The 20,337-nt window shown below is 36.2% G+C and overlaps 1 long non-coding RNA gene across 1 annotated transcript in view; it reads right to left on the reverse strand.

The window, feature by feature from the left end:
• The window catches only part of LOC147916839 (uncharacterized), a 98,246-nt gene extending 78,911 nt beyond the window's left edge, over window positions 1-19,335 (reverse strand). The window contains exon 1 of the long non-coding RNA XR_015552468.1: window positions 19,218-19,335. This is a non-coding gene — a long non-coding RNA (uncharacterized LOC147916839). The remainder of the gene's footprint in view (window positions 1-19,217) is intronic.
• Between the last annotated feature and the right edge of the window lie 1,002 nt (window positions 19,336-20,337).

The raw sequence follows: 20,337 nt of genomic DNA on the forward strand, positions 1-20,337 counted from the left end.
CCCTGCATCTTCTCTCCATCTTAGTCAGCTGATGTTCTGCGGAATGAGAACACTTGCTTTCCTGTGGAGGCAGCATTCCATGGGTGACCATCCAAAGTACTCCCTTGACAGCGTCTTTAAGTCATCAGTCCTTTTCTGCACATTCTCAACCTGGGATCAGTCATGTATTTCCCTTTGCTCTTTCACTTGGAATTTCAGGTGAAATAGAGAAAAGCAACAACACGTAAATTGAAGCTAATGCAAATTTACAATTCTGGACCTGTACTTATAGAGTGGAGACTTCAGTATTCTGCTAATTTTTTAGTTTTATATTTTCCGAATAACGTTGGAGGCCCTAGATAATGAAGTAAGTCACGGGAAAGCTACAGATATAGAAAAGGAAGAAACAAAATTTCACTTTGCAAAAATAAATGATTGAGTTTGTACAAAATTTAAAAGAATACTCATAATAATTTTCAAATTAATATGACTTTTTAAAAGATAGTGGATAAAAGTAAACATACATTGCATTAATCTATTTCAATAACAAACAGTTTAAAGTTAAATATTAAAAATGCCATTTAAAATATTATCAAATATAAAATGTCTAGGAATAAATCAAACAAAAGTAACATGCCACTTATTTGGACAAACTATGAAATATTATTTAGAGGAATTTAAAGGTATCTAAATTAATGGGGAGCTATATTATGGTCAGGTTTGGAAGTCTCATTATAAAAGATGTCAATTTCACCCAAATTAATATATAGTTCAAAATTATAATATATTTTTTAATCCTTGTCAAGATTATTTAATTTATTTATAAAAATTGAAGCCAAAATTAGCCAAGATTCCCTTAAGGAAGAACAATGTGGCAAGACTTGTTCTACAGATACAATTCTTTTATATAAAGTTACAGTATTTAGCACAGTATGGTATTGTTGGAAGGACAGACAAATGGGCCAATGGAATCAAATTCAGGTACCCAAAAGAGACCACGCATATATGTACATCTAATTTAAGACAATGGGAACACTACTGAGAAGTGGAAAAGTGCAATCTTTTTACTAAATGGTAATGAGACAATTGGGTATGCTTATCTGAAAAAAAAGTGAACCTCAACTCACCTGGCTGAAAAAAAATTTCCACGTAAATGTAGAACAAAATATGAAAAGCAAAACACTAAAAGATCTAGACGTTAATATGGATTAATATATTTACCACTTCAAGTACATAAATATTTTAAGCAGAACACAAAAAGCACTAATCATAAAGTTCATCAAAATTAATACTTGGTCATAAAAATTTGGTCATAAAAAATGAGTTAAAGTCAGAAACCATATTTGAAACTTATAACAACAAAAAACACTTATAACCAGAAAATATAAAGAACTAAAATATAAATACAAAGAACTAAAATATAAATAAGAAAAATGTAAACATACCCCCCAAAAAGGCGAGAGATTTGAATAAAGAGGAAATTTAAATGTGTAATCAGCAATTGAAAAGCTGTCCAATTTCATTGGTCATCAAGGAAAAGCAATTTAATTGTCCAATGAATTACATCCAAAAGAAGGGATAAATTAAATTCCAGGTGTCTGTGTGAATGTAGAGAAACCCATACCGTTGCTTTGAGAGAATGCAAATTCATTCTGCTTTGGAAACTGCTTTGGAAAGCAGTTTGATATTATCTAGTAATTTAAAGATATGCGAAACTCAGCAATTCTCCTCCTGGGTACACACACAACAAGAATGTATTCATATGTGAACTCAGAGACATATGCAAGAATATTCATAGCAGCATTGATCATAAAAGCCCTAAACTGGAAACTACCCAAATGCCTACTAGCAGGAAAACTGGTATACAAATTGTGGTATATTCATATACTGAAATACTTTACAACAATCACAAGAAAATGAAACTATAGCTACACACAATAATGTGGATTCATCTCTTAAGTATAATATTGAACAAGAGAAGGCAAACTTAAATTAGTATATAAGGTGTAATTCCATTCACATAATGTTCAAAAATAGACAAAACAAAACTATTTCATTTAGACATGTATGCTTAGGTAGTAACACTACAAAGAAAGTGAGGGAGTGATTATCTTTAGATGGAGGTTAGTGGTTGCCTTTAGAAAAAAAGGAGCAGTTTGTGAGTGAGACGGTATTTTCAGGGCACTCATAACATTTTATTTCTTGACCTTGAACGTGGTTATAGGAAAGCTCACTATATAATAATTTTTTTAGTGTTCATTTAAATTTTATGCAATTTTCTGCATGTGTTTTTAATTCAGTATAAAAAGGATTTAAAAGTAGTCAGCATCTCATTTCTTTTATATTAACATCTTTTCCTTCATCAACCTCTGCCAATTAATTTTATTTAAAAAAATGAGTAAATTTAATTAGAAGAGTAGGGAAAAGAATGGAAGCTATTAAAGAGATGCTGTGGAAACTCCATATGGGAAAGGAAATGTCATGACGAATACTCACTGCTGTTTCAGTTGAGGGAGGTCATGTTTAACTAGCCTTCTGGAATTATTTGAAAATATTACATCCATAATAGATGATAGAAATTCAATGATGTAGTACCCTTGTATTTTTCTGCAGGCAAATAGCCGTGTTACACATGAGAGATTAATGACTAAAGTAATGAGTTATTGAATAAGAGGTTAGAAATAGTGCTGGATAGAAAACTGACAGTAGCATTCCTTTTACTCAGACATAAAACTCTTCCTCCAATGTCTTTTTCTGGAATATCCTGATTAGAAGAGGCCAGCCATCCTGCTGGAACTGCTGAGACTTTGAGGACTGAAGGAATCAAGGAAGCCACGATTCACTTAAACTTCTACCCCAGGGCCACCTCATTCAAAACAAATACTGATCTTTCTCTGTGTCTGTCTGTCTGTCTGTCTCTCTCTCATTTTTCTCTCCTCTCTTCTTCTTTCCTTATCTTCTTTATTCATTCCTTTCTTTTTTGCATTCATGCTTTTTTCCATCTCTCTCTTGGGAGCAGGGGGAGGGAGAACTTTCCAGCTAGAGGGAAATATTACCTGACAGTTATTTAGCAAGTCTGCTCCTATTATCTCAAGAAACTATGAGCAAGGGTTGTGAAAGCAGAATTATCTATCCTGTTTCTGAAATTCAAAGACAGACATAATTTGGATGAAAAGATCAAAAATTCAGTAAGTTTTTCATTGTCTTATGTTATAATGATCATTCTCTTAGAGAAGGAATATAAGGGAGATATGTCAGCCTCTATTTAAGCTCATTGCTTTAACAAAGAGCAGGAAAAAACAAGATTTAGCAGTCATTTAATTCATTTAGACAAGCACACTTTTAATAGACATCATAGAAACCAATTTTGCCTGCATTGTTGGTGGTCTATAAGAATCACAATAACCAGATCATTTCCAAGTCCTCATTTTATCTTTACTTCCAAGACTGGTTTCTGGAATCTATTTGCTAGAGCTTATTCACACACACACACGCACATACACAAACATATACTATGAGAAACATCATAAATATTACATTAATTTTGCCGCAGTTATATCAGACTGATACTAAGGACAAACAATCATATCAGAACTGACTTTCTCTAGACATTTTGAATGAAACCATCTTTGAAGCATTGGCGTAAGTTTTGCTCAGGTATTACTTGCTTTTCTGGTAACTTGGTGTTTGATGTGGCAAAACTGGTTTATATTAGGAAATTAATTAGATTCATAAATATAAATTGTCATTCTTAATAATCATTTGAAGGGAAAATTTCTATACCAATGAACATAAATATCAAAATCCCAAATTAATCAGTGGTTTTTTGTATATATTATCATGTGTGGAGAATGGGGGTATGTCACTTTTAGGAATATCCCCTAACATCCAAGGCTGGGTTTGCTGCCTCTATTTTGTGCACCATTTATCATATTTTATTACTAATGTCTATCTCATTTCCATTTCCTCCTCCATACCAGTATCCATTACCGTACCTCCTCCATTTCCATTCTGTGATGATGCAAATGATATACATTTGTGCTGTCCAGTATGTTAGCTACCAGCCACATGTGGCTATAAATCTCTTGAAATATAGCTAGTCCCAACTGGAATACACTGTGATGCAAACTACACATCATATTTCAAAAGTTAGTGCAAAAATTAGAATGTAAAATATCTCATTAATTTTTTACATCAAATGTACATTGAGATGATCATATTTTGGATACATTTGGGTAAATAAAATATTATTAAAATTAATTTCATCCATTTCTTTCTACTTTTTAAAAAGTGACTACTCGGAAGTTTAAAATCACATCTATGGTAGCATTTGTGGCTATTTTGTATTTCTATTGAGCAGATCTGTTATAAAATGTTTGTGAAAAAAATAATTTTCTAGGTATGGTATTTTGTAAGGCCGTATTCTAAGATTTACATTTTTAATTTTTATATTCTACTAAATAGAATAGATATGTCTCACTATTAATAGCAAACATAGTTTGTACGGGACCTTTTATCTATCTTAGGGTTTTTTTTCTTTCTTAGTGCACCTTATAGTTGATTATAAATTAGCTCCAATAAACAATGTTTTATTAGTAAGTTTGCCATATAGAAATGCAGTGCAAATCAGTTGATTCTTACTTCCTTTGAATTATCTTCTAGTACCTTTTTGGAAAGTAACATCTTATTTTGAAACTGTTTAAGTTAGAGTATGCTTGCAAAAAGGGTAATTATTCAGAAGAGTATTAGCAAGTACTTAAATGAAATGTTAACCTTTATGGAAATAATTGAAGTGGATTATTCTTTTCTTTCCTAGAAATATTATTACAACCATTTCAAATAAACCTAAGTATTTACTTTAGGTAGAATAACTGAGAATTTGAATGATGCCTCAAAGTTTTATTGATAATAATATTTCTAACCAACAATTACATGGCAGATTTGCATTGCATGTTTATATTGCCGGGAAGAAAGGGCTGGGAATATCTGAGGAAAGAAAGGATTTAAGAAATGTAAAATTAGGCAAATATACTTCACTGCTAATATTTATTGTTTTGGGGGCTTTTTGCTTTAAATATAATATATGATACAAAAAGTAATAAATACAGATGGTGTCAGTAATCAATACAGTAATAAACACAGATGGATACAGGGGTATCATGGCCCATCTCAAAGCACCTCCAATTCTGCTCCCCAGTGGCAACTCCTTCAATCTTTGTAACTTTAGTATTTCTGGTAGCCCCAGTTAGCTCTACATCGTATGTTATCATCTCTCTGTCTTAATTTATCAACTTTAACAAAAATCTACTGACTCCCAACAATTAAACATAAAGAAAATACAGAGTCAAATTGACCCCTATTTTCCCCTAACATCTTCTCATAGTCAATAGTTATACTATGCTTAGCTTAGCTTTCTGTAGGTTAACTTTGCACCTTGAGAAAAATATATAATATAATGTAATGCAACATAATATATCATAATAAAACATAATATAATAAATATAACATAATGTAATAATGTAAACCATTTCATCTTTTTAATTGTTCTATTAACATATAACAATATCTCTTAATTCACCACATCCTCATATTGGAAAATAAGGGTTTTAGTACTTCTATATCAATTTTTCCTGCTCTTTATATCTTCTTTCCCTCTTCTCATTTCTGTCATTCACCTTTTAAATTGCTAAGATATTTCAAATTTACTTTCTTAATACGACCATAACTGTTTCAAATGTTGATTCTTCTATAGGTTCTAAAGTTGAAACCCATTGGCATCATTTATACTATTATGATTATGTAAATATTATCCACAGCCAAATCAAATCTAACTCTAAGGCTTTATATCTTTACCCTCACTTCAATGTGTTGACCTTAAAAAGATGAAAGTACTTATTTCTAGTTTTTAATAAAATGCATATACCTTGTAAACACACTTTTATAACAGTCGAGACAGCTCATTTTAGCAAAAATTTCCTGACTTTTTGTTCCACAAATAGTGTACTTTGAAAAATGCAGTTCCATGTGGTTTGAATTATCAGGGTTAATAATGTGTATTCCTGATAGAAAAAGGAAAACAATGGCTTTTGGTGGTAAAATTGTAACAGTATTGGGTTTGTAGTAGAGTCTAAGCAAATATTTATTAAATGAATGAATAAATTTATTTTTCAAAGTTCCAATATCTAGGTGTATAAACATTTTAAATCCAGGAATAATGTTCTATTGTACTAAATGAAGCAGGTGAGAATAAGCTATTAAAATGATTATTAATATACTTTTGAGGTAAGAAGACTAAGAAAGAACTAACTGGATCTTTTAGATCCAGAATTATAATTACATTAGTCAAACCCCGAAAAACATTTGGATTAAATATGTGAATTTATCACAATATGAGAATACTTGACCACAAATTTTTAACACAATATTGTCTAGTTAAAATCAATTAAAGAGGATTTCTAGTCACTGAAAATACATGAAAATTAAAATTAAATTGAAGAAAATATTGTGACTCTTTCAAGCAGTAGACATTAGTATTTTCTTTAGATAAACATGCTCTTGATCTTCAAATAAGGCATAATTGAGGTGGGAGCTAGATAGCAGCTACTTTGCAAAAGGGAAAGGTGCAATAATTCTATTGGGGTTTTTTTTTATGAAATATATTTTGAAATTACTGATGGTTTTAAAAATTAGTAAAATATTTAATAAATAGCATTTGTCATAAAACCATACAAATTGTTATGAAAGGAATGTTAATGGCAGTAAGATCACCCTTTTGATTCCACGAGAAAAAGTCTGAATGGAATTGTAGAAAGACAAGGCATTTCCTCTTAAAACTACTCCATAAGCAACTAGAAGGATGTGCAACTATGACATACAGCTATCTACTGGGGCTTTGGGGGAAAAAAAGGAGGAGGATTGGCAATAGATGTTAGCTCAGAGCCAGTCTTCCTCAGCAAAAAGAGGAGGATTAGCACAGATGTTAGCTCAGGGATGATCTTCCTCACAAAAAAAAAAAAAAAAAAAGACTACTCTATGGAAGTGCCTCCTAACCAGCAGCAAGATTGAGGACCCTGGACCAAGAGACAAACCTTTTTGAATCCTTGCATGATGGAGGTGGGACCACCTTACACACGGGTGGGTGTAAAGGAGTGATCTTGTCATTATCATATTTGTAATTAATAGGAAAAATTAATAAATGCCCATAAGATATATGGGAAATAAATGCCTATAAAATTAGGAGGACATTATTTTCTGTGTGACATAGAGTACTCCCATAATCAGTGTGATTTCACTTCCATACCATGTATTTTAAAGAATTTCAACCACTCTGGTATCTCCTGGATTGCTTTCATCTTCATAAGCACAGGCTATCTTATCCCCTTTTGATTGATTTAACACATGGCTGAAACAGGACATAGAAGCATGGGCTGGATATATCTGTAATTGAGCTACTACTCATTAGAAGAAATGTTTAGTTTCACCTTGGGGTATTTAGAAACAGAAAAGGAAAGTCTAGGAAGATAAGATAGAACATGAAGCATATGGAGTGATTAGGAGAAATGAAGAAATGTAAAATCACCATGAGAAACAGTTATATTCTAACCCCCTCTATCATAAATTGTGTAATAGATGCTCTCATTCACCACACCCAGTGTGGTGCTCCATGCACAGCAGGCACTCAGTAAAGGCTGTTGACAGACTGGAAATAAACTTCAAAACTTTGGGACTTATTTAGCATGTCAAACTGAGAATGTTTCTTTAAATACTACATTTGTTTCTAGTTAAGATTGAATGCTATATTCAACTATTCAAAAAATCATGATTGCAAACAGTTCCCTAAGGAAATATTTCTCCACATGAGTGAATTTTTACCTGGCTGTATTTTATTTTATTGTGTTAGGAAGTTATAGACTATGAGGGAGTTCTTCTGTGGATGACTGTTTTATGTAGTTGTGAATACCTAAGAGATGCTTCTATAAATGATTTAATTTATAGAATTAATTATAAAAAATATTAAGATTGTCTTTAAAATTTTAATTAAAATTATGAAAAAAATGCCAAAAATGTAGGAAAAAATTTGATATACTTTAGATCAAATACTGATCATTGTTGCATTCTGACATACAGAATCCATATAAACATAAAATAGGAAATTCAAGCTTTAGGTCCATTAAATACTGTAAGGTTCCCTAATTTATCACAATCACAGAAACTTCTGCACTGAATAACACCCTGCTGATGTTATATATAATGTGTAGAGTGCTCACTTATTCTAATATATTTTTTATTCTTTTATATTAGCTCATATATTGGTTCACTAGAGGCAACTGTACCCAGGAGATCACAGCAAATACATTTCTCATACAAAGGTGTTTTATTGCTGGCAGTGATTCTGGGAATTTTTTTCCAGGACCTCCCTAAAAGCAGGAATATAAAAAATAAATACAACAAGGCTGAAATGAAGTACCATGAGCCACTATTGAATAAATATTTTATAACAGCTGGTAATCCTAACACTCTGCTAATACTGTAGTATTGTGGTAACATACAACTTATAGCTGGATGTTATTGTTAGCTTTTGCTTTGTAACAAACCATCCCAAAACTCAATGCTGGAAACATTTATTAGCTCACCATTGTGTGAATTTTAAGTACAGATTTGAGTCAGGTCGGTGGTTTTTCTATTGATATTGCTTGGGCTTACACATTCACCATCAGTCAGCTAGGGACTGGTTTGTTTGGAGTGAACTAACTCACAGGTCTGGAGTTAGTGCTAGCAATCACCTGGGGTTATGACCAGCAGGCTAGCCTGGGCTGATTCCCATGATGGTGGCCACAGTTTTCACAGGAACAACAAAGTAAGGCAAGCGCCAAAGCCTAAGCACTTTTCAAGTCCCTCCTTGTGTCACATATACTTTTGTCCCATTGTCCAAACCAAGTCACATGGTCAAGCCCAGTGTAAGTGGACTCTAGTCTTCCCAAGAACATGGATACGGACAGTTGTAATGAACCCAGGGGCTATTACTGTTACAATCCATAAACTTGAGATGATGGTTTGCTAACAAAATAGAAACAGATCATATCTTTACATTGCCCTAGTCAAACCAAATTAATACATTAGTTAATACATGCATTTTTTCTTTATCTATACATTCATTGATATATTCACGTATTGATTCATTAAATTCACGGTAAAATGTAGAATTGAAACACGTGACTTAGAATCAAGTCCAAAGACGAGCTTTCTATTCTCTCCTTCCCCATTCTGGTTTAAATATTCAGAACTGGATGTTTAGGTCTACAGCAGAGAGAGAAAAAGATAGCTGGTCCTCACGTGGCACTTTGAGTACACACACACTCACGGCCATATAAAATTAGAGCACAGAGAGCCATGACAAAACACAGGAAAAAGAATTGTAAGAGGTAGAAGATGCCATCTTAACTTTAATGCACAATAACGCTGTACACTATTTGCTAAGCCCCTATCCAAGTAGAAAATTCTCTTCACATAGAAAGGAGAGCAGGGCCGGCCCCATGGCTTAGTGGTTAAGTGCACGCGCTCCGCTGCTGGCGGCCCGGGTTCGGATCCCGGGCCCGCACCGATGCACCGCTTCTCTGGCCATGCTGAGGCCGCGTCCCACATACAGCAACTAGAAGGACGTGCAGCTATGACATACAACTATCTACTGGGGCTTTGGGGAAAAAAATAAATAAATAAATAAAATTATAAAAAAAAAAAAAAGGAGAGCAAAAGAGGTTAGACAAAGTGGGACTAGGTTTGAGAGAGAGATGAAAAATTCCACTAGAGAAATAATTTCATAACTAATATCATTTTTAAATGATAAAACCCAATGCTGCATATACATCCTGCTTAGGTAAGATGGTAAAACATATGGAAAATGTAATGATGATACATGGAAAAGATGAGGAAAATGTCACTATATAACAATAATTCCACGCTTAAGAAAGCATCCTAAGAAAATTAGTCAACGCAGTGTTCTCCATTAACAATAAACTATTTTGAGAAACTGAAAGCAATTTTAGAGAAATGGTTTAATTATAATTTAACATCAAGATAATTAGGTAGTCACTAAAATAGTAATTACGAAGTTGTTTAAACATAGAAAATATTTAACATATGAGTAGTGTTAAGGAAGAGAGATAATCCCCCTCCGCCCTTTCTCTTAGGATTCTTATAGCTGGCCAAATAATTAAAAGACAGATTAGCAGGAGAAAATCAAACAAAGTTTAATAACTGGACAAAACTAGGAAACTGAGTTTCTCAACAAATGGAGGAAGTTTTTCACCTTAAATGGATTTAGATAAAGACAAAGGAGGATGTTGGGGGTGGGGAGGGAGACAGGAGGGAGCCAGAAATCACAATAATCAAGAGTATGCAGATGTAAATCCTCTCCTTCCATACTGATAAGCATTTCTGGAGATAAGGTCATCCTCCCTCTTCCCAGTACAAAGAGGCAGATACTTTTACAAATGGAGATTTCCCTTATAAATGTAAATGTTTGGTGAACAGAACTTTAAAAAGAATGGGCTTAGCAAGAACTCTCCCGGTCTGTCATTTTTCTGTAAGTTTGGGGGAAGGTTAAAGCTTCTTTCAGAGAAAATAATCGAGGTAAAGAGATATATTTTGGGATAGCCAAATTTTGATCTCCCACAGTAGCACTGAGTGAAAATGCTAGTGTATATTATGTCACTACACGTTTTATACACATGCAATTACATATGTATATATGTAAAAAAGATGTAAGCTCTGATTGAGTTAGACTGAATTCATGGATAATTATTTTAAAGGAGAAAGTTTATATATCTCTGTGTATTAAATTTGACATACAACAACACTCCTTAAAATAACTATATCCTGATTCTTTAACCAAATTCATAAAAACAGTCTAAAATAAAAGCAGAACATATGAAACCAGTTTTATACCTTAGCTACCAATTATTTCAATTCAATGTTATTGACTTTGGCCTGTGCATTAATAGGTTACATAGCACAGTGAGTCTATCTACTAATGTTTATGCATTCTGTTGTTTAAAAGACTCAAAAAATACAGTAGGAAACAGAGAGAATTATAATTATATTTAAAACTAAAAAAAAAAAAAAGTTCCAAAAGTGCAAATCAAGCAAAAACGCTTATTTAATATGAATAACCAGGATAATTGATGTAACAGCTTACTTTTACATGTACACACAATCTGAGAAGAAAATATATTCAATGCTTTAGTTATATCAGGCATGATATTTCTAGGCGAAATGTGTTTCTCAAATATCAGTAAGTAAATTTCAACTTGGCTTTCAAACCAAATTATTTGTATTTCTAGAATATCCATCTCTTTTGCCCTGTTTTGACTTACTCAAAATGTAACCCTAAGTTATGAAGCTTGGGTAATTGAAATGGTAATCTAGATGCGGGCTGTTTTCAGCTCAGTTAGGAAGCATGCAATTGCAATTGAATATGCTCAGCAGCAAATACTGCTTGAGCCTGAAGGCCTTTCATATTTTTAAGCAGCTCACGTAAATGATTACAGCATATGGCAGTGCTGTCTTTCTTTCCTCCCTAAATAAAAGGAATGTTAGTAGTATTTAACTTTGACCCAGAAACACAATGCTATTCTCATTGTAAAATGTCAATGCCATTTGTGAAGTTTAAGATAGATATTTCAGGTTAGAATTTTTTACTTGAAGGAAAACACTGAACAGTATATATATACTGTGATGAAAACAAAGACATTGGAGTATTTAGGAAAGAATTATGTTAATTTACTATTTCATTTAAAAAATTTGTGAACTTTATTTAGCATGATATGTGTTTATGTCTCAAAAGGAGAAACACAATTGAAAATGAGCAAAATGGATAGGAAAGTTACTTAGCTGTAGTATAAGTTTCAGGAGAGTTATCTTTCATGTAGGCTGTGAGAAGTCTCTAAACACCAATAAATTAGACTTGCCAATATAGTTCTCAGAATTTTGATGTTTCAAGATTCCTGATATTGTACTAACTTCTGAGGAAATTCAAAGAATTTAAGTAATAACTCATTCAACTTTGCTTAATATAAAGAAACAAAAAAAAGTGGCACTCATGCCAGTTTTATAATATGGATATCTAATTGATTAGGAAGGAGGGGAAGAGAAAGAAAAAGAGTCAACATTTCACATTTTTTGCATGTCCTAAACCTGAAACTTATTGTATGTTTGGGAAACCTTCCATTATTTGGATCCAAAACATGATTTTAATTGTAGTTGTGACCTCTTAGTCTCTATCGTCTCCTTTTTTTATGAACATTGCTCCAGAAATCCTCCCACATTTTTTGAGAAATCTCATGTTTTTGAAATATTTTCCTTACCTGTTTAAATTAATCAGAGTTTGTTATTATTCTTTGCCTCAGAAAACATGAATTTGAAGAAATTATGTGAGAGTGGGTTGCAGGTGTCGGGAGAGAGGGAGACTCTCCCTCTGCCCTTTTCCTTAAGGTTCTTACGGCTGGCCAAATAATTAACAAGACAGGTTAGCAGGAGAAAATAATACCAAGTTTAATAACATGTATACATGCGAGGAGCTGCCAGACAAACATTTACATTTATAAGGGAAATCTCCATTTGTAAATGTATCTCCCTCTCTGTATTGGGAAGAGGGGGGAAGACCTCATTTCTAGAAACTTATCAATGTGGAAGGTGAGGCCTTAAATCTGCATAATAACCTTACTCTTGTTTACTGTGCTTTAGTGGTAATCTCCTGTAACTGACACCCCCACCCCCAACATCCTCCTTTGTCTTTATCCGAAGATGGTATTTAAGACGAGAATTTCTGCTATTGTGTTGAGAAATGCAGTGTCCCTGCTTTATCCCGTGTATACATGTTATTAAACTTGGTATTATTTTCTCCTGCTAACCTGTCTTGTTAATTACTTGGCCAGCCATAAGAACCTTAAGGAAAAGGGCAGAGGGAGATTCTCCCTCTCTCCCAACAGTTTTGGCGACCACGAAGGGACCCTAACTGGCTGGCAAGTTGCCTTCTTTGGCTGGAAGAACTGCCTTCTCCCTGGAGTACTGCAGATGATGAGATACGGGAACGCCTGACGAAAGCCGGCAAAAGGTAAGACTTCTTACCACGTCAGCCTCCCTACCACGTCAGCCTCCCGGAATCTCTATCTGCGGAGTCCGGTGGAAGGAAGTGGTGAGAATTTTTTTCTCTTTCTAAATTTAGATTGGCAGGAAAATATTTGGGAAACTAGTTTCTTGTGCTTTTAGTGATTCTGGTAAATTTGGTAGAGTACTCTTGGTTTTGGTCTTGATCCCTTTTCCTCCCAGAGTTAGTCTCTGTTTTTCTTTTGTCTGTGTCTTTTGTCATAAGAAGGAAATAGCATAGGGTAGGACGCAGGCATAGGCCCTATAAGCCTGCTGTCCGGGCCGGCCCCACAGACTGGTGAGTTTGCGGGTCTCGCCAGACCGGAGTCTATTTAGACAAACTTTGCTATGGGTTAATATACACATGAAGTGAAGGCCATTGCCAAGGGCATTTTGGAAGCCAAAAAGGCTGCAAATTTGGTGGGCACAGGTGGAGCAGTTAAGAGCCATTAGGGCGCTCGCCACTTTCAGAAGACTCCCGTGACAAGACAAGTTGGGTCACGGAATGGGGTAGATGACACAGGTCCCCTGCCAACTGCAAGAAAATGTCCGTGCAACGACGAGGTACTCTGTAAAGCACACAGTCCCCAACCCTGAGGCACCTCCCCCCCCAGGTATTATTCTAGCTCCAAGAGACCTAAGGCGTGGCTAAAGCTGTCATTGTGCACATAAGAAAAAAATCGGACGAGGTTTTTCCTTCTGTCTCGTTCTGTGTCCTGAGAAAACTTGGCTTTGTGACCAGTGAGAATATTCTCCTTGGTCTCCACCATACGGAAGGTGCATTTACCGGGGTGCCCCTTGGTGGCCAGTCGAGTAGACTGGGGTTCCGAACTGTCTTTGTCCGGCTGTGCCAAGCTCTCAGGTGTGTTTGTCATAAAGGGCCCAGTCCATAAGGGCTTTTGTCATCTTAACCTTTGTTGCTTGTTAGTGCTGGAAAAATCCCATTCCAGTATCACCTGCCTGGTGTCACAGATTAGCGGGTCTGTGACTGGAGGCATCCCACACTATTGTGGGAGACCGGAGACACCGTTTTCACTACACCATCCTTACTGCCTGTGCAACGAAGGTCTTTACTTTATCTGAATATCTTTGGGAGTGAATTCTGTGGATCATGGGGGCTACATCATCTGCGCTCTCACCAGGGACGCCTCTTGCATCCGTGGTAAAGATTTATTCTAAGCGTGGAAAGTCACCTCCGGGTCTTTCCTTAAAAAGGCTTATTGGATCGAGTCACTATTGGAACAAATACACAAATGAAGATCCTACTCGTCAATGGCCAGACGACGGATACTTTGAATTGGAAAAACTTCTAAATTGGGGGGAAAAAAAATGTTTTGAGAGCTCTCACATAATTGTTTAATTGGTAACTATGAAAAGGCCTGAAAAAGGAAGGGAAAATTTTGACTAGCCTTAAGACCTTGACTCAGGTTACAATTGAACTGAGAACATGTAAAAGTGTAAGTGTTGATAAGATTATAAAGGTTGGAATGTTTGAGCTAATTTTATATAAAGAGGTTACATCAACTTTGCCTGAGTATGTTTTAAAATGTCTGACTGGGAATGCTTCCCTTGTCCAAAATTTGAAGACCAAGACCTATTGATAAAAGTCTTAATGAAAACTATGTCTAGAGGTATAAGAGGTGATGAGGCCCCGTGGCTTAGCGGTTAAGTGCGTGCGCTTCGCTGCCGGCGGCCGGGGTTCGGATCCCGGGTGCGCACCGAGGCACCACTCCTCCAGCCATGCTGAGGCCGCGTCCCACATACAGCAACTAGAAGGATGTGCAGCTATGACAGACAACTATGTACTGGGGCTTTGGGGGAAAAATAAATAAATAAAATCTTTAAAAAAAAAAAAAAAAAAAAATAAGAGGTGATGAAATTTACATGAAATTTTGTAGAAAAACTGATGTTATTTATATTACAGAACTGGTTAACAAAAATAATCACTTAAATTACGGCTAATTTTATCTAATGTCTTATGAAGTCTTGTAGGCAATCTAAATAATTATTGGGAACAAGTAACTAAATAGTTGTGAAAAAGATGAATGTTGGGTGAACTTTAAACAATAATTATTTGTTACGGTGGTTACAGCTTCCAAACTCTTTTTGGTGACTTAAAACTTTAGAGTTTTGCTAAATTTTATGATAAAAATTCATTAAGTATCTAGATCATTTCCAAATAAGATATTAGACGTTGATTGCTAAATATAGGTTTGTCTACTTTGGCTTTTTTTTATTGCAGGAAAACTAAAAGATATTTTGGGTCTACTAGTAAACATGTCTTGTGTTTTATTAAGAGATTGTACTATAAAGTAACATGTTTCCAGAAATTATGAAGTGTTTATAAATTTTCCAAGCCACAAGATACTAATGTAAAAAGAAGTTTATAATTGTTTACTTAGTTTTTACTTACAAATTAAGGTTTCCAAGGGTTAAAATTTCTAATTAGTATATGTGATTGAAGCCACTAAAAAATTAAGAAAAACATGGCTGTGTACAAGGAAAGTTATAGGTTTATGGAAGAGGAATTCTGGAAAAGGAGTTTTATGCATGGTCAATTTGGCTAAGATTAAAATGAAGTTAAGTAAGTAAATGAGTTTTAATATAGGAAGTAAGCTGGTACAAAATTATAATTTGGTCTTATTTCTCTTAAAGAGATAATTTCTTGAACTTGATAAAGAGGTTATAAAAGATTTTTCTTTACCTTTGTGTCAGTCTACCTAAAAAAAAAAAACCTGTTAAAATAGTTTCCTGTGTTCAAAAGACTGAAGTCTCTCTATCAAGGCTTTTTGGACTGTTAATGCTCTGTTTGCTTTGACTTTTTATATTTTTGACAAGCTCCCCCAAAATTCATATCTTAAATAAAGTCTTTTTTTTACTTTTTTTTCTTTGGGCATTTTCAAAGGGCCCTGAAACTTCTCAAAGAAATTTTCTCTCTTCCTGTAAGGAGAAAGATACTAAACTTATTAGGCTTATTCAGTACGTTAAATTACATGGAAAGCATTGTCAGACAAGTGATGATAAGCCTGCTTACGTGAAAATTGTATAACATTACTGAAATTCTGATCTGTCCTGGTTATCAGTCATAATTCTGGTTATTATTATTTTAAAGTGTTGTATGTCACAAAATTAACCAAATTTCTTTGTCAATTGCCATTTTGAGGCCTTGTTTACAGACATTTCTTTGCTCTAGTGCTTTTGCAAAATGTTTCAACTTCAGAAAAATTCATGGAAAGGACTCTGACATTTACACTGGAGTACAGGTTTCTGACAAACTTTCTGATCATAGAACTGAACTTGGTAAGAAATTACAGAACTCTGATGAAGAGACTGATAACTTCATGAAGCTGCTAACAAAAAGATCGAAATCAAGAATGGATTACACAGGACTGAATGAACTGATAAGGATGATTATAATTTTTATGATTTTTCATTTGAAGTATTGCTGAATTTTTAATGTTTTATTTTTTTCAGATTTAAGGAAAACTTTTTCTCTTTTCTCCTGAGCTAGCTATGATTTATAGCAATTTGGTAAATGATACTTTTGTAAGCAAAATTGAAATATTTTTCTTTTTCTCTCTACCTGATCCCTCCAGAATTTAAAAACTCTTAGTAAGTGAGTATTGTTGTTTTCATGGCAATATAGTTATTTGCATAAGTTCAATAAGAATCTGTTCTCCTTGTAACAGGACACAATTGGAAACACTGGTTATATTACCAAGGCTGTAACTGGAAAATCATATTTGCAATATAACCATACAGCTTTTGAGGAATGAAGATAGGACTTTATGGAATAAAGCCACGTGGAAATATTGGCCTGGTACCTTATGTACCAAGCAACACTTAACAGGATAAGTAAAGAATGTCACTTATATGGCAGGTACAAGGAACCTTGAAATATTTTGGGGGAACCTCGGAAGAGAGGAATTCACCCAAATCTGTAGGTATTACAGGCGAAGTCTGATGACAAAATCCTTGGCTTGGCTTTCCTGGCCTCGAGAGGCCTTTAAAGTTCAATCTGAGATTCCTTATAAAAAGTTCCAGCAAAGCAGATTTAAAAGAGCTTATATGATTAATTGCTATTCTTGCTGTACTTATGTAAATAATTGGGCCAACTTTATTGGAACTAGACTTATTTTACAAACTAGTTAGTCTAAATTTGGCTATCTTTGATAAAAATGAGGGTGATTTTAGAGAGAAAAATTATATTTCAGTAAAAACTATAGTTTACATTTGCGGATATTAGATCCTAGTTTTGTTAATTGTCTTTGGGGGTTTTTGTTTTATATCTGTTGACTGGACTGGATCCTGATTTCTTCTAGTCTCCTGAAATATCTGGCTACAGATATCCAAACTAATGTTTTTGATTTTTTCCATTATTTTCATTTGAAATCACTGAGAACTGAACCTGCCCTTTTTCCTGAAGTCTTACAAACTGAAGCCGATGGACTTGATACAAACTGGAGAGATTACCTGATGACATCATAAGGGACATTTAAACTGCAAAAGATACTTTGACGCTGACATCTAAAAATCTTAACTGGCTGTCCTCTGAACTCAGAAACTGGTTTACAATTTGTTCCAACCATTAAGTTTGTTTTTCTTTTGTTTCCATAGAAATGCTTCTTATTAAATACTTGATTGCTTACTTCCACAAAATATAAAGCCTAACCTTGAGAGCCCACCTGCATCACCACCTTCTAAAATGAACTTAATTAAACTGATCTATTATCAGGACTAAGAAATGTGTTCAGTGGGATGAAACAATCTACCAACTCAGCTTCTGGACTATGAAACTTCTTTAAGTTTCAAAAGGACTGTGAAACTTTTAGTTTCAAAGGCAGGACTGTGGGAGATCAAGATTTGGCCACCCTGAAATATATCTGTTTACCTTGATTGTTTTCTCTGAGGGACATTTGACCTCCCCCACTACCTGCCTAAAGAATTTGACATAGTAACTCCTTCCTGGAACAGATCTTCTATCTGATGGCTGTAATATAATGTAAATAGATGTTACAATAGAAAAGGCATCAACAAGCCCATCTGATGTCTCTCTGGCCACATTCTCTGGATGGCCCTGCGAGGAGTTGCCAGACAATCATTTACATTTATAAGAGAAATCTCCATTTGTAAATGTATCTCCCTCTCTGTATTGGGAAAAGGGAGGATGGCCTCATTTCTAGAGACTTATCAATGTGGAAGGTGAGGCCTTGGGGCTGCATAATAACCTTACTCTTGTTTACTGTGCTTTAGTGGTAATCTCCTGTAACTGACTCCCCCCACCCCCAAAATCCTCCTTTGTCATTGGCTGAAAATGGTATTTAAGACGAGAATTTCTGCTATTGTGTTGAGAAATGCAGTGTCCCTGCTTTCTCCCATGTATACATGTTATTAAACTTGGTATTATTTTCTCCTGCTAACCTGTCTTGTTAATTATTTGGCCAGCCGTAAGAACCTTAAGGAAAAGGGCAGAAGGAGATTCTCCCTTTCTCCCGACACGACACAGGCAACAGACTTGAGATCTAGTATTGGTCACTGGCCTAGGGGAGAATGAAAAGTGAAGTCCAATTAGTATTAAGAAAATTGGGAGAGGGAGTCAAGATGGCGGCGTAGGCAGACTCTGAACTCACCTCCTCCCGTGGACACAGCCAATTTACAACTACTCGTGGAAAAATTACCCCTGAGACAGAGCTGAAAACTGGATAAGAGGAACTCCTGCAACAACGGACAATCCTAACTGGGGTGGAAGAGGCAGAGACTCCCTTCCAGAGAGGAAAAACGCCGCCTTCACAAGCCGCCAGCTTCACGGCCGCCGGGAGCAGCTCACAGGTACGCAGCCTCCCTGGAGGCGCGGGGCCCTGAGCCGGGAGCGCCCCCGCTGTGGGCATTGTGTGGACCCAGCACAATCGAGACCAGCGGCATAATATCTGACTTTGCTGCTACTAAAGCATTGGGTAGCATCCCCAGAAAACCCGGCTCACAAAGAAACTAAAACTGGCTCTTAAAGGGCCCGCGCACAAACTCACCCGTTCCAGAAAGCATCCTAAAATCACCAGAAAGAAAGGTGCACACTGCTTTGGTGACAAGAGACTCACCTAATAGGCCCTGAGTGCATCTCGGTGAGGGGTGAGACCTCTCCAGGGACTGGGACATTGGCGGCGGCCATTGTTGTGGCCTGGTGTGAGCGTGCTGACACAGACGCCATTGGAGTTTTCCCTGAGACCTGCTAGCCCAGGGTCTGCTCCACCCGCTAGAGCACCGATTTAATCCAGCTCAGCCAGGGCAGGCAGCCCACCCTAGAGACTGGCCCCACCTAACAACAAACCCTCAGGCAACGTGTGGGCCTGCATAGATTGGTGACTGGATTTTCTGCAGCCTGGCAACTGAGCTGACTTGAGCGGGGCAGGGTGTGCACAAGGAGCGGTGGAGAGTGTGGGGTGGTGGCGGAGTGTGTGGGGCTCCCGCCGTGGAGAGACTGGGTCCGCTTGGGAGGTCGGGCGCTCACACGGGCAGGACTGTGTTGACTGTGTGTGTGGACCTGTGGGCGGCAGGGCTTGTCAGCTGCAGAAGACTTGTGCTTCTCAAAGACCCACATAGGAGGTTTGCCCCACCTTCCAAAGCCTGAAACAATTGGGTGCTCCTGTGCCTGAGGCCAGCCCCACCCAGCTGCAACCCTCAGAGAGCTGACAAGAGACCTAATAGGCTAGAGGTTTACAGCAATTCTAAGGCCCTGAGCCTAACAACCTGCCACGCTGGGGGCCTACTCACTTAAAAGAAATACTGCAACACAGATGTGGTATTAGAACTTGCAGCCAACTGTGCTGGGGCTCCTCACACCTGATAAAGAGACTGAAGGGCCCACAACAACTACAAGCAGCTGAGCATTACAACAGCTGGCCAGGAGCATAACTCAGCCTCCCTGGGCGCCTATAGGGAGAGCTAACAGGCCACAATAGAAGCACACACGTAGCCCACATAGGGGCCACCCTTGGAACATTGAGAACTGAGGGAAGCACACTGGAAGCCTCCTAAGCCATCACTTACATAAGGTCACCTATCCAAGAGCAGGAGACGTAGCTGACCTACCTAATACATAGACACAAGCACAGGGAAAGAGGCAAAATGAGGAGGCAAGAGAATACATTCCAAGTAAGGGAACAGGACAAAACCCCAGAAAAGGAACTAAGTGAAACAGAAATGAGCAACCTACCCGAC

Source organism: Ceratotherium simum, chromosome 6, assembly GCF_057802395.1.
Source record: "Ceratotherium simum simum isolate JZ-2026a chromosome 6, ASM5780239v1, whole genome shotgun sequence".
Lineage (NCBI taxonomy): Eukaryota > Metazoa > Chordata > Mammalia > Perissodactyla > Rhinocerotidae > Ceratotherium > Ceratotherium simum.